This window comes from Panthera onca, chromosome C1 (genome assembly GCF_046562875.1).
Source record: "Panthera onca isolate mPanOnc1 chromosome C1, mPanOnc1 haplotype 2, whole genome shotgun sequence".
NCBI lineage: Eukaryota > Metazoa > Chordata > Mammalia > Carnivora > Felidae > Panthera > Panthera onca.
This window is the reverse complement of record NC_138346.1, coordinates 89248095-89261195: the sequence shown is the minus strand read 5'-3', so window position 1 is coordinate 89261195 and position 13101 is coordinate 89248095. Positions and strand designations below refer to the sequence as shown.

Genomic DNA, 13101 nt, shown 5'->3' with positions numbered 1-13101 from the left:
CCTGTAAACCTTTTTGCAACCATAGCAATGATAAGTTACAATATAAATGCTCATGGCCTTCATTTATGTGGAAGATACCATGGATTAATAAATCACTCAATAGCCTTTTTTTCCTCCAAAATACCTATGATGAAGCATCCGTTCCAGGTTGTAAGGTTATCTTGGCAAGCATTTTATTTAGATCTCTCTTACTGCTCACACCTGGGATTTTTCTGTCGGTTTTGAATTATCCTAAGAAGTGTGAAAAGAAAGTGTTCTTGAAGAAAACAATTAAAACTTCCCTAACCTTTTGTGTAGCTATAAAGGATGTGGGTAAATGAAACAGTATTCCCCCCCTCATTGGTCTTTTTTTCTCAGAGAATATGAAAGTGAGTTTTAAAACCTTATAAAGTTTATAGATTACTAAGCAATCTCACTCTGTTATTTAGACATATGGTAGGAAAAACAGCTATTCTAGTACATTTTATAAGGAAGAAAACTTAAATACAGAGAAATGAGCCACACAACTAGTCCTAGCAATAAGTTATTCTGGTTTCTAGTCGTATAAAGGAAATTGCCTCATTTCATGGGCTCAGAGGAGGAAATGCTCCCTTCTGCAGGGATCTCCTTGTCATCAGTGACATTGACTATTGAAGCTTGGACATTTTTGGAATTAATATAATATTGGAAAATATTAAGCCAGTGCATTTTTTACACCTTACATCTTATTGCTTAGAAGTTTTCTACTTTTGAGCCCGAGTCCTGAATTTTATCAATCCAGATCAAGAAGAGGTCAGATATGTTTCTCTTTAAACAAAACAACATTCTTTATAAGTGGGTAACAGATTTTTCTCAAATACAGAATAGCACAGCAAATACCAAGCTATAGGTGTGCTTCCTTATAATCTAATAAATGTTTAATAAAGAGAAGCAAGAGAAAATCTCTGTTTGTGTGGTTCAGGAATATTTTGCGGAGAAAGAGAGACAAAAGAGGCTGTGGCACAGATTTCACCAAGCCCAAGCCAGGTATGTATATTGTTTGAGGGATAACCTGCAGGCAAAGAAGATAGTACTTCATTCTCATTTTGAAATCTTGTAAGCAGCAGCTGCAAAGGGTGATTCTTGAACCAATATGGACCATCCCTTGAACTATTAATAATATCCCTCTTTGATAGGAGACCGAGTTAAAAGACGGCATATTTCCCAATATATTAAATAACATCTTGCTAAAGAGCATAGGAGAAGTGGTAATCGAAGATGCTAAGCATTTTCACCAAAGATGTGAATTTAAAATCTTTCCTCTACACCACAATTTCACATCTTTCCCTTCTTATGCTGTTATTTCTAGAGTCAAAAATACAGATTGGCAAACATTTTCAATTTAATTTCAGAAATTCAAAAGCTATGGCATCTCCCCTTCCAAGTTACTTATAATGTATCTGGTAAAACATGGCTTGTAGGGTCTTAACATTCTACATTAAAATCTCAGCTCTATCACTTGTTATTTTAGCTCCAGAAAATTTTTGTATATGTTTACTCCTTGTCAAGCAAAGACAATAATATCTTCCTCAGCAGGTTATAAAGAAGATTAAATGATACATATAAAATGCTTAGCACAGCGTGTGATATTCTGGAGATTATAATGACAACAACTACAACAGCAGCGGCAGCAATATACATATATATGTGTATATATATATATATATATATTTTTTTAATATTATTATAGTTGCTGCTGCTGCTGCCACTACTACTACTGCTTCTAACATCCCTTCTGGCTTAGCTACTTCTTCCTGAGATAAGGGAACTATCTATGACAAAACACGAACCCTCAATACACATGAAAACTTTGAGCCGTTCCCTTACCTATTTCCTACCTTAAAACCTAACACTCTTAAAAAAACAAAAACAAAAAAACAAAAAAACTAACACTCTATGTAGTTTCACAATGCTTTCAATCTCACCCCTCAAAGGAAAAAAAAAAAATAATAGTAATAGAAACTCCAGTATAAATCTCCTGGCATATTTCTCAAATCCAAAAGCTCCAATAAACAAGTTATTTTAAAGAAAAAATACAAAACCTGCAAACATTTCTTGAAATTTAAACCCCAACTCTTGTAATGTAAGAAGTTTATTTTTTTTCCATCCTCATATTTATGTTCCCTAAACTCCTATATTCCAACCAAAGGCATAATGGGTCTTCTCAAAGGTTCCTGTTCTCTGTGAATGCAAGAAATCCTGAAAACTTTGTCAAAAATTCCGTCTATCACAAAATTCACAGGTCATTTATGTAGACTCAAGAGGTCTTTTGCCACTCCTAATAAACATCCAGACTCGTAGATGTTAACCCCAACTTGGCTGGACCTCTAGACCTCGTAAGAGTTTCACTCATCACTAATTTTCTGGTCCAGTGGAGCATTACATAACTTCTTCCCAAGCTTTCTATAAACACAAAGCCTGGATGAGAGGGGAGAAATAGATGCCACAGTAGCACAAGATAAAAACAAACAAACAAACAAATACAAATAAAAGCAAAATCTCCCGCAAACAATAGCATAAGCAGAAGTAGCAACCAAGTGACACTAATCATAAAAAAATGTGTAAAACAAATGTTCTTGGCTTTATACACTGAATTACAAGGAAAAGACAAAAGAGAAAGAACCTTCTCAAAATATACTCAGTGTCCTTGTGCAAACACTTACTGGTTTTCTTCTCCTCTTCCTCCGCCTCCCCCTCCTACTTCTCCTTCTGTATGTGTGTGTGTGTGGAGGGGGGGTTATGGTAAATACTTTTTGTTTCTATCATGTTTCTATCAAGTAAGGATTTCAGATCCTTACTTGCCAAACAACTATCTTCTTTCCATTTCCTTTCTATATCTCAATTTTTAAAATCATTTTTACCAAGAGATCTAAAAATGAAAATATATTTACTTCAGACTAAGAGGTTGGGGAGGGAAATAGGTTTCATTTTATTATTTGTGCTTCTCATTTAATTTTTACAAAGGCTCTATGCATTTGATATTGTTAAATCTTTCTAATAAATGGTACTAAATTATGGATTCAAGACAAAAGCATGAAGCCTGATTTTGAGGACACTTTTCTTATAATAAAGAAAGATAATGTCAATAACCAAAATCACAGGTACTGTTTCTTTATATAGAAAGAAATTATTAACTGCTTATTGATAATCTAAAAGCCATGGCAAATATAAAATAGCACAGTAAGTTTACTTTCATTTAAAAATATCCCATATACAGTTCCAGAGCAAAATCTTTTATTCAGCATGGTGTTGCTTTTCCCTTCCCTAGTGAGCAATCTATTGTAAAGACAAAGGCCTCCATTCAACTTGGAGAATAGAAAACTGAATTATAAAGAACTCTTCTTACAAATAGAGTATTTATAACCTTGCAGCTCCACAGAAAATGGGTTAAAAAATACCAATCATGCCATTAAATTCACAGATTGAATATTAAAGTCTTTTTTCTTTTGCAAATGAGGTTATAGAGGCAGTGCCATTGTTGCAGTTTCAGAGCTAATATCATGATCTGATAAGACAGGTTTCTAAATTCTGTATAACAGGAAGACTTCATAGACACGGCTTTATGCAGACACCATTTGGAAAACAAACCAACTTTCACAGGTATCTATTTTTTCTTGCATTCTAGGATAATAAAGAGCTGCAGAAAAGTAAAATTATTTCTGTTATTAAATGTCTCTTCAAGGATTAAATCTGTCTTTTACCAATTTTGGCTGGAAATCTTCTACAGTGTATCATATATTACCATGATTTCCCAAATAATGTGTTTATTCAACATTTATCTCTTAAAATAATAAAGTCATTGCAAACAGTCAGACTTTACTGAATAGCATACTTTCACGTTTGATATTCAGATTTTTTTGTTACCTGTATTTTCAAGTTGATTGTCTTTAATGGGTCTTCTTTACAATATTTTCCCTCTAATTTAGAGAAAAGGGGGAAATGAACTAAATTTGTTTAGAATTTTGTAATTAAAGGCCAAAAAGGCATAGTTCTCTTGATATAGGGGAAAAATGACATCAAGTACAGAATCACAAGAAGGCTTCATGGAAGCAATGGGGATGATGTTGGCCTCTAAGGATTTATGTATCTGGAGAGGTCAGAGGGCTATGTAGGAGAGATGGGGAAAGGCTGGTGTTAGAAAGCACCAGAATGACTTCACCAGTCATGAAAAGATGACTATATAAAGACCCATCTTACTGAATTCATAGTGTATGGGGCTAAATCATGAGCTACCAGTCTGTAACACCTTATCCCATATTTCAAAATCTGAAAACTCTAAAACCAAGACTTGTTTTTTGTATTAACTTAATATAAATAATTCTATTAGGAGGTTTAGGAAATGATTAAAAAATTAACATTAACCTCATGACTACTATGTGCAAGACACTGAACATGATATTTTATATAAGTGTTTCCTTTATCCCTATGAGGACTATATTCATTCACAAAAGCAAACATCAGTCAGGTTGCCCTCTGTTGCAAGACATTGGGAATATAAACCAAACAAGATATGACATTTATTGTTGAGAACATATAGTATGATAGAAACCAGTGTTTTTTGTTTGTTTTAGTACAAAATGATTTAAGTACTTCAATGAAGGTATTCTCAGAATTCACCTAGATCAACAGGAAGAAAGATATCTAAAGACAGAGCAATGCCTGAGCTGAGTTTTTAAGTTGATAGGTAGGAGTTACTTAAATGAAGAAAAAGACATTATAAGCTCAAAGATCACTCTGAGCAGAATCATGGGAAAGCTTGGGGGAGTGGAAAAGCAAAATAGGCTTAGAAAAATTGAAGAAGTTGGGATGCCTGGAATGAAGAGTCTGTGTTAGGGAAAAGTTACAAAGTATGTATGGTGTATATTTTTGCAGAAAAGTGGAAATGCAGTAGCCAGATCAGGTATACCAGAAGTTCTCAACCTCTGGAAAACTTTTAGCAATGCCATGACACATATTTTAGTTTTGACAATGGGCAAGGAAGTACAACTGCATCTAATAAAGGCCAGAGATGCTACTAAAGTTCTTACAATGTACAAGATAGTCCCCACCCCTCTACCTCAAGATTCTCCCCAAATTATCTGGCCCAAAAGCCCACAGTGACAAGGTTAAGGAATTCTGATGTGTGGTAAACCAGGAAGTTGGAATTTTATCTAGAAAGCTCTGATAAATCATTGAAGGGTTTTAGGCTCTGCAGTAACATATGCAGTTGTTACATCCTGGCAGTGTGTCACAGCTGAATCAGAAAAGTAAGGGGAAATATCACAGCAGGAGGACCTGTACTTAACCTAATGTATCAATAGAGTAGAAAAATAATGGTGGCAGAACGGAGAGTAAAAAGAAAGGAACTAACAGTGAGATGTAGCTATGCATGACTATGAAAGGAAAGAATATGGAATGATTCTCTGACATCCAGATGAGTAACTGGAATAAAAGTAATGCTATTCAAACAGGCAACAAAGGAAAGACAGCAGTGTTGGAGAACAAAGATGATGACTCTGGTTTCAGGTTTCTTAAACTGAGATACCTGAAAGACATAAGGAATTTACCAGCAAGTAGCTGGATACAAGAATTTGAGCAAAGTAAAATGCTAGAAATTACTAAATGCAGGCAGGAAATTGCAAGAACATTCTCAGTCTAGTAGCATTAGCAGTGATGGCTATAGCAGTGGATGTGTGGATGTTGTGAAAACTGTAAGGCACTGAGGAGTAAATTGGGATAAATCAGAACTTCTTAAAATAGCACTTATAGGTGTTAGGTATAGGAAAGCAAACTGAGGCTCAGAAAGCCTTAATAAATTTCAAAGGTTGCAGGAGTATTTTCAAACCCACATCTGTATTCCTCAGAATATAAATGTTCTTTTTACTGCACAATGAGATCCCTGTTCCACCAGGCTATTTCTATGTATATATCCCTTGGCTGGTTTCTAAGAGGAGGGAGTATGTGTAAGGTTAATGGAGAATTATCTCCAAACCTGTACTCTCTTCTCTAATCTTTGTTAGAATACCTTTGTTCTATCCAAAGTCCCCTACTTGTAGCTCCCTAGACCCATTACATATCTCTATGCTACAGGTGATTTCACCTCTACTTCATCTAACAAACTCTTGCATAGTTCAAAACTCATCTCAGAGGTCATCCTTCTCTGGTGTGCATTTCCTAAAGAAGCTACTCAGGTTGACTCATTTCACTTCTATATTCTTTAGCATCCTGCCTATATGTCTATTCTGGCAATGACAGAATTCCATAACTGTTGATTTTTTTTTGTCTGTCTTCTCCTCTAGACCATAGGATCCTTGAGTACAAATCTCATTTCACAGATTTAACTATATAAACCTATTTCCTAGCACAGAGTTTGATAACTTGATTACTTTCTTGAATCTGTTTTTCCTCTGTGAAATGAACCTATTATCACTTAGCTTACCATGAAATACATTCCATAAAATTTGGATATGGTGTCATACCTAGATACCCACTTCTCTTTACTAGGTGATGTGTGGTAATGCTTACCCAATGACCAATTTTGCTATGAATTTTTTCAGCAATGTGCTTCAATCATGTAGATCATTTCTCCTATATCTAAGGGAAAGGAAAAACATGGATTGTTTTCCTATATTAGGCCCTTGACATTTTTAAATTAATTATTGTAGAAAAGTTCATTGCCTAGTTTTCTGCCAAAGACTGTGTTCTGAAAATGATTAAGAGAATACTCTTACTGTCTGTTATCTTTCAGTTCAGACTACCACATTTCTACTGAAAAAGAATGGGTCAAAGACACTACCAGCCCTAACCAGCATTTCTCACTCAGGTCACTGTAGTGGGTTGTTTTTTGTTGTTGTTCTGATTTTTTTTTCCGTTTTCTTTTTTGAGAAATATAAAGGAGAGTGTTGCAGCTATTTCCTGTTGTCCTTGAAAGTCTTTTTGTATTCCATACTGTCTTTTAACAATGAAAAAAAGATTGCTTCTCAGGGTACAGTAACCACCGAGGCATGGTAAAAATCACAGATTTATTTCAGAGTCTTTTACTGCATTTCTTTTCATTTGTTAGTAGGCAACCCATCTTGATTTTCATACTGTTTAGTAGAATTATTTTTTAGCTCTTAGTATCTCTTTCTCCCATGATCTTCACTGTACTCTCTTAAAAAAAATTAATGTTTATGTCTTCAAAGTAAACAAAAGACTGCAAATACAACACTTTACTTCTCTTTCTGGTTAATAATAGAACCATAAAGACTAATCATCAAAAGTATAAGCATTTGTCCTTGAAGACATAAACACTACCAAATATACAAATTAATTTGAGTATTTTGTACAAATGTCATCTAGCTTGACAATTATACTGGTTGTTTAGAAGGGGATAAATGCCACATCACTAAGATAGAATTATTTCATTCTTCCAACCTTGTGGATTAGGATATTTCTAATCTGATGATAGAATCATTTATTTCATCTAGGCAAATTACGATTATGATCCAATGATTCACCACATGTCTTTCTATTTTCTTCTTCATTTGGAAGAACATAGGTGCTGCTATTGGGAGCCAATGGGTACAACTTTAATTACATCTTCTTCAACACGGTCTTCAAATATTCACAAACCTAAATTATAAGTAATTGAAAACCATATTGTCTAAGTCCTATTAACAATAAAATAGTACCTCATATTAGTAAAATCTTCTGTAATTTAAAAATTACACTTAATCTCACACTTAGGATAGTAGGGCCTATGTAAGGGGGACATCCATTTAAAAGATTTAAAAAGTGAAGTTAAGAAGCCTAGGTGAATTGGAAAGATCCAATTACCAAATATAACTCTAAGACCAAGTGACCAATCCACTCTTTCTGATTCGAAAGTTAATGAGTGGTGGGAGGGGTGGGAGGGTGGGTGATGGGTTTTGAGGAGGGCACCTGTTGGGATGAGCACTGGGTGTTATATGGAAACCAATTTGACAATAAATTTCATATTAATAATATAAAAAAGAAAGTTAGCATTTATTTTATCACCTGCTTTCCTATATATGATTTGCTTTGTGTTTTATTTTCTGTGATTTAAAGGAATAACTTTTTTTGTATGTTCCTCATATTTTAGCAGAACTGCCTCAAGGAACACCAGGGTATGCATATGTGCATGTATATATGTGTGCATATGGGAGTAAAATGACATTCCTGATCTCCTGTTCTCCTTGGCCGCCCCCAAAATTGGGGTTCTAGGGAGGATTTTATTAGGAAATGGGATTATTGCTAAAGAAAATGGAAAAGCTCTAGTTAAATAACTTAATTCATTTCTATCTCTGGTTCCTTGTTTAACATGCTACAAAAGGAATTAATATACATAATTACTGAACTTTCTAGATTAATGGTATCCATACATATCCATTTTTTTTAATCATTAGAAATCAAAACTAATAAGAGTATTTGTTAAAGTTTAACGGGATTCAAATTTACATCTACATGAAATATTTGATACCTTTCTATTATATCTTATGCTGTCTTCCATTACCTTATTTTGAGTAAGAGACTGAATGAGAAGACACTTTGCTAAGCACTGGAAGAAAATCATTAATTTCATTATTCAAAGCTATTTATTCTGTATCTTTGTTTTTACATGGCAATAAAATAGGTTCTATAGCTTCAAAGAGAAGTTAAAACCAGTTTTTCCTATCAAAAAATCCATAATGTGATAGGGAGGACAGACACAAAGCATAAGCATAGTACAAGATGATATATAACTATAACAAGAAGAGATAGAAGCCAAAGGAAGGAATGATACCCTTATATGCGAAGAGAGATGCTATCTGTTCTGAACAGAAATTCACCAGGAATGAAAGGAATAGACATTCCAGACATAGGCAATATCACAGGAAGTTAAGAGACATGAAAAATCATAGAACTTTCAAGAAAAGATCACTAACATAGCATGGTTGATGTTTATTGCTGGTAAGGAAAGCTGACATGAAACACATTTACATGGTGTGGTGATTTTGGGTGAGGCTATCAAAGCCCTTGTCTACTATGCAAATATATTTGGAATGTATCATTCAAGCACTAGTGAGGAATTTTAAAGAATTTTAAGCAAGGTTTATTTAAGCACAGTCTGATATAAAATATAAAATCCCTACTCTCAGGATCTTAAAATCCACGTAATATGTAAACACTTAAAAAGAAATTAATAATACAAATAGATTTTGAGTACTTTGAGATACCTTGCCTAAACAGGACATATCATAGGACCTTAGAGGAAAAGGAAGTCAACATGGGCCAGCCGAACAGTGTGGAATTTCCATTATACATTCCACAAAGGGAGGGACACAAAGATGGAAAAAGGAGAGAGATACATATGTATGAGTACCTGTGTACATCAAATAAAATACATACATATATAGGCTTAAAGATGGTGTTAGCTACTACATAAAGTTGTTGATTCAACTGCTACTGATCCATTTTATTAAAAAAATACTAGGATACAGAACATATATTTCCACATGTTTCTGTGCCTTCGTTAGTCTGGGAGTATGAGGCAGTCTCAATACCACCCTCAGATAGTTCAAAGACATCATGCAAATGATGAGAAGTCCCAAAAGATGTTTAAGTAAGGGAGTACCACAATTGGGGGTTCCAGAACTGGAAAGAATTGGGAGCCAAACAAATCTGGATGTGTGAAAAGAGTGAAAATGGCAGAATGATCCTGACGTCACTTTTTTGGAGGCTTGCTCCTTCCTGCTTCTTAAATGATGATATTCCTCAAAATGTTAAGCTCACGACTCCACCTAGACCACAGTTCCTCTTGCTCTTCTATAGTTTTCAATATTTTTTAAACTTTATTTACTTATTTTGAGAGAGAGACAGAAAGAGAGAGGACATGGGGGAGGGGCAGAGAGAGAGAAAGAGGGAGGGAGAGAGGGAATCCCAAGCAGGCTCCATGCTGTCAGTCCAGAGTCCAATGCGGGGCTCGAACCCACATTGAGAGTTCCCACCATGAGATCATAACTTGAGCCGAAGATGGGTGCTTAACCAACTGAGCCACCCAGATGGCCATTTTCATTTTTGCTTGAGATGTCCTATGGACACCTCAAGCTCCATATAGCAAAACTGAACTTGTTTTCCCAAAATACCTGTTCCTCTTTCGTATTATAAGGTTACCACTTTGTGTTCAATCATCTAAGTCAGAAGCATGGGGGTCATCCTAAATCTCTTCTTTTCCCTACTCTCTCACTTTCATGAAACTCATAACCATATCTCATCAATTTTTGCTTAAAAATTTCTCAAACATGTCACCTACTTAAACTTACAATTTTAGATTTTTTATTTTTGTGTTTTAAATTGCCATATAAAAACTATTTTTGCTGTACAGTCCTATGAATTTTCATATACATGTAGATTTATGTAACCATCACTGCAGTCAGGGTATGGAACAGTTACATCATTCCAACAATGTATTTTGTGGTATCCCTTTAAAGTCATACCTTCTCCCTACCTCTAGGCACTGGCAATCAGTAGTGTGATGTCCTTCTCTATAAATTTGTGAAAATCTTATAGAAAAAGGAATCGTGCAATATGTAACACTTTGATAATGGATTTATGACTCAGCAAAATGCATTATGTTTTAATATCCTATATTATGTGTATCAATAATTCATTACATTTAAATACTAAGTAGAGTTTCATTACATGGACGTGCCACAATTTGTTTATCCATTGAAAGTCATCTGGTTTATTTCCAGTGTATGGCAATTATGAGAGGAGTTTTGCTATAAACATTCATGTATGGGCTTTCGTGTAAACAAGTTTCCATTTTTCTAGGGTAAATGCCCAGGAGTAGGATATCTACGTTATATGATGTGTATGTTTATAAGAAACTACCAAAATATTTCTTGGGAGTGGCTATACCATTTTCCATTCCTAACAGAAAAATATTAAGAGTTCCTGTTGCTCCTTGTCAGCATTTGGCATTGTTATATATACATAAATATTTCACTTCAGTCAGTGTAATGGGTTTATACTGGTATATCTCACTGGATTTTATTTGCATTCTTCTAACAGTTGATAATGTTGAACAGTCTTTCATATACTATTTAGAATAGTGTGGAATTTCTATTGTACATTTCAGGAAGGGAAGGGCACAGAGAGATGGAAAAAGGATCTATCTATCTGCACGCTGGCATGCATGTGTGTGTGTGTTTGCTTGTGTGCATACATAAAATACATAGAAGGATATAGAATATTTTTTTTTGCAGAGCAATGGTTTTAAATTTTGAAAAGGCCCAATTTATCCATTTTAAAATTTTTATGTCTTGTTTACTCACTGGTGTCATGTCTAAGAACATTTTGCTTATCCCCAGGTTATGATTTTTCCCCCTCTGTAACTCCCTTCTCTATTAAACAAAGCATGTGAGTTATCAATTTGTTTTATTATTTAGCTTTTAAATTCCCATCTGTTTTTTCTTTATATATCGTATTTCTTGGCTGAATTGCTTTTCTATTTCTTTCTAGTTTCCCATGCATTTGAAAAATGTTCATGTTTGATTGCCAAACACTATTTTTAAAAGTTGCCCTCAAGTCCCTTTTAGATAATGACAACGTATGTATCAAGCCAGTTAAGATATTACTGGTTCAGTTTGCCAGGGTGGCTCAGCCAGTTAAACATCCAACTCTTGATCTCAACTCAGGTCAGGATCTAATAGTTCATGAGTTTGAGCCCCATGTCAAGCTCTGCACTGGCAGTGTGGAGTCTGCTTGGAATTCTCTCTTCTCCTCCCTCACAGTTTTGGCTTCAGTGGGCTCTCACTGCACGGCTGCCACTGACAGTGGCCACCATGAGACTGACTGGGGCTAGAAAACAAGATAATGGAGAAAAGAAACAAAAAAGAACAGGCAAGGGCTATCTGCTCTTTGAGTATTAAAAGTTCCCTTCCCTGCTTCTGTACCAAGAATTACTGGGGTTCTAGAATTCTTTCTGTCTGCATCAAGGTTCCACATGAGTGGCATGCTGCCTTGAGTTCAGGTCAGGAGAGCTTAGAAGTAAAAGTGATAAACTGCAATCCAATTCAGCAGCATTTGGAATTCTGGTCTTCTTCAATATACCTCCTACTTTTTAACTTTTCAGAGTCCTAATTAGCTGCTCCATGCATTGTAACCAGATTTTAACTGCATTTGGGGAGAGAGAAGGTAAAGTGTCCTTATTCTGTCTTACCCAGAAACAGAACCAGCCACTTTAGTTTAATCTACATCATTTCTTATCTGGACTATTGCCACAGTCTTTGCTAAATCATCTGTGAGGCCAATTTTTCCCTCTTGCAAATTTATTCTTGAATCTGCTGCTATGGTGAGTTACAGAAAATGGACAAAATTCAACATCCATTCATATAAAAAACTCCCAGCAAAGTAGGTATAAAAAAAATGTAGCTCAACATAATACAGGCTAAATATGACAAACACAAAGCTAGCATCATAGTCAATGGTGAAGAGCTAAATGCTTTTTGTCTAAGATCAGAAATAAGACAAAAATACCCACTCTATTTTATTCAACATAGTATTGGAAGACTCAGAGAATATAGGCAAGAAAAATGAATAATAAGATTCTAAATCAGAAGGGAAGAAGTAAAAATGTCTCTATTTGTATATGACACATTATATAGTAGAAAACCCTAAAGGCTCCACCAAAAAACTGTTAGAACAAATTCAGCGAAGTCACAGGATACAAAATCGATATATGAAAATCAGTTGTGTTTCTATACACTAATAACAAATTATCAGAAAGAGAAATTAAGAAAACAATCCCATTTACTTTAGAAATAAAACACAAAAATCTAGGAAAAATTAATCAAGGAGATGAAAGATCTATATACTGAAAATTATAAGACACTGATGAAAGAAGACGAGAGAACAAATAACTGGAGAGATATGCTGTGCTCATGGATTAAAACAGTAATATCGTTGGGGCACCTTGGTTGAGCAGCCAACATCGGCTCATGTCATAATCTCACAGCTTTTGAGTTTGAGCCCTGCATCGAGGTTGCTACTGTCATGGTAGAGCCTACTTCTGATCTTCTGTTTCCATCTCTCTTTGTCCCTCCCCCACTCATGCTCCCT

At 34.9% G+C, this 13101-nt stretch overlaps 1 protein-coding gene across 3 annotated transcripts in view; it reads right to left on the bottom strand.

Annotated features, from left to right (window-relative positions):
• Positions 1-13101, bottom strand: part of LRP1B (LDL receptor related protein 1B) — a 1899539-nt gene that overhangs the window by 1062199 nt on the left and 824239 nt on the right. The window lies entirely within an intron of this gene.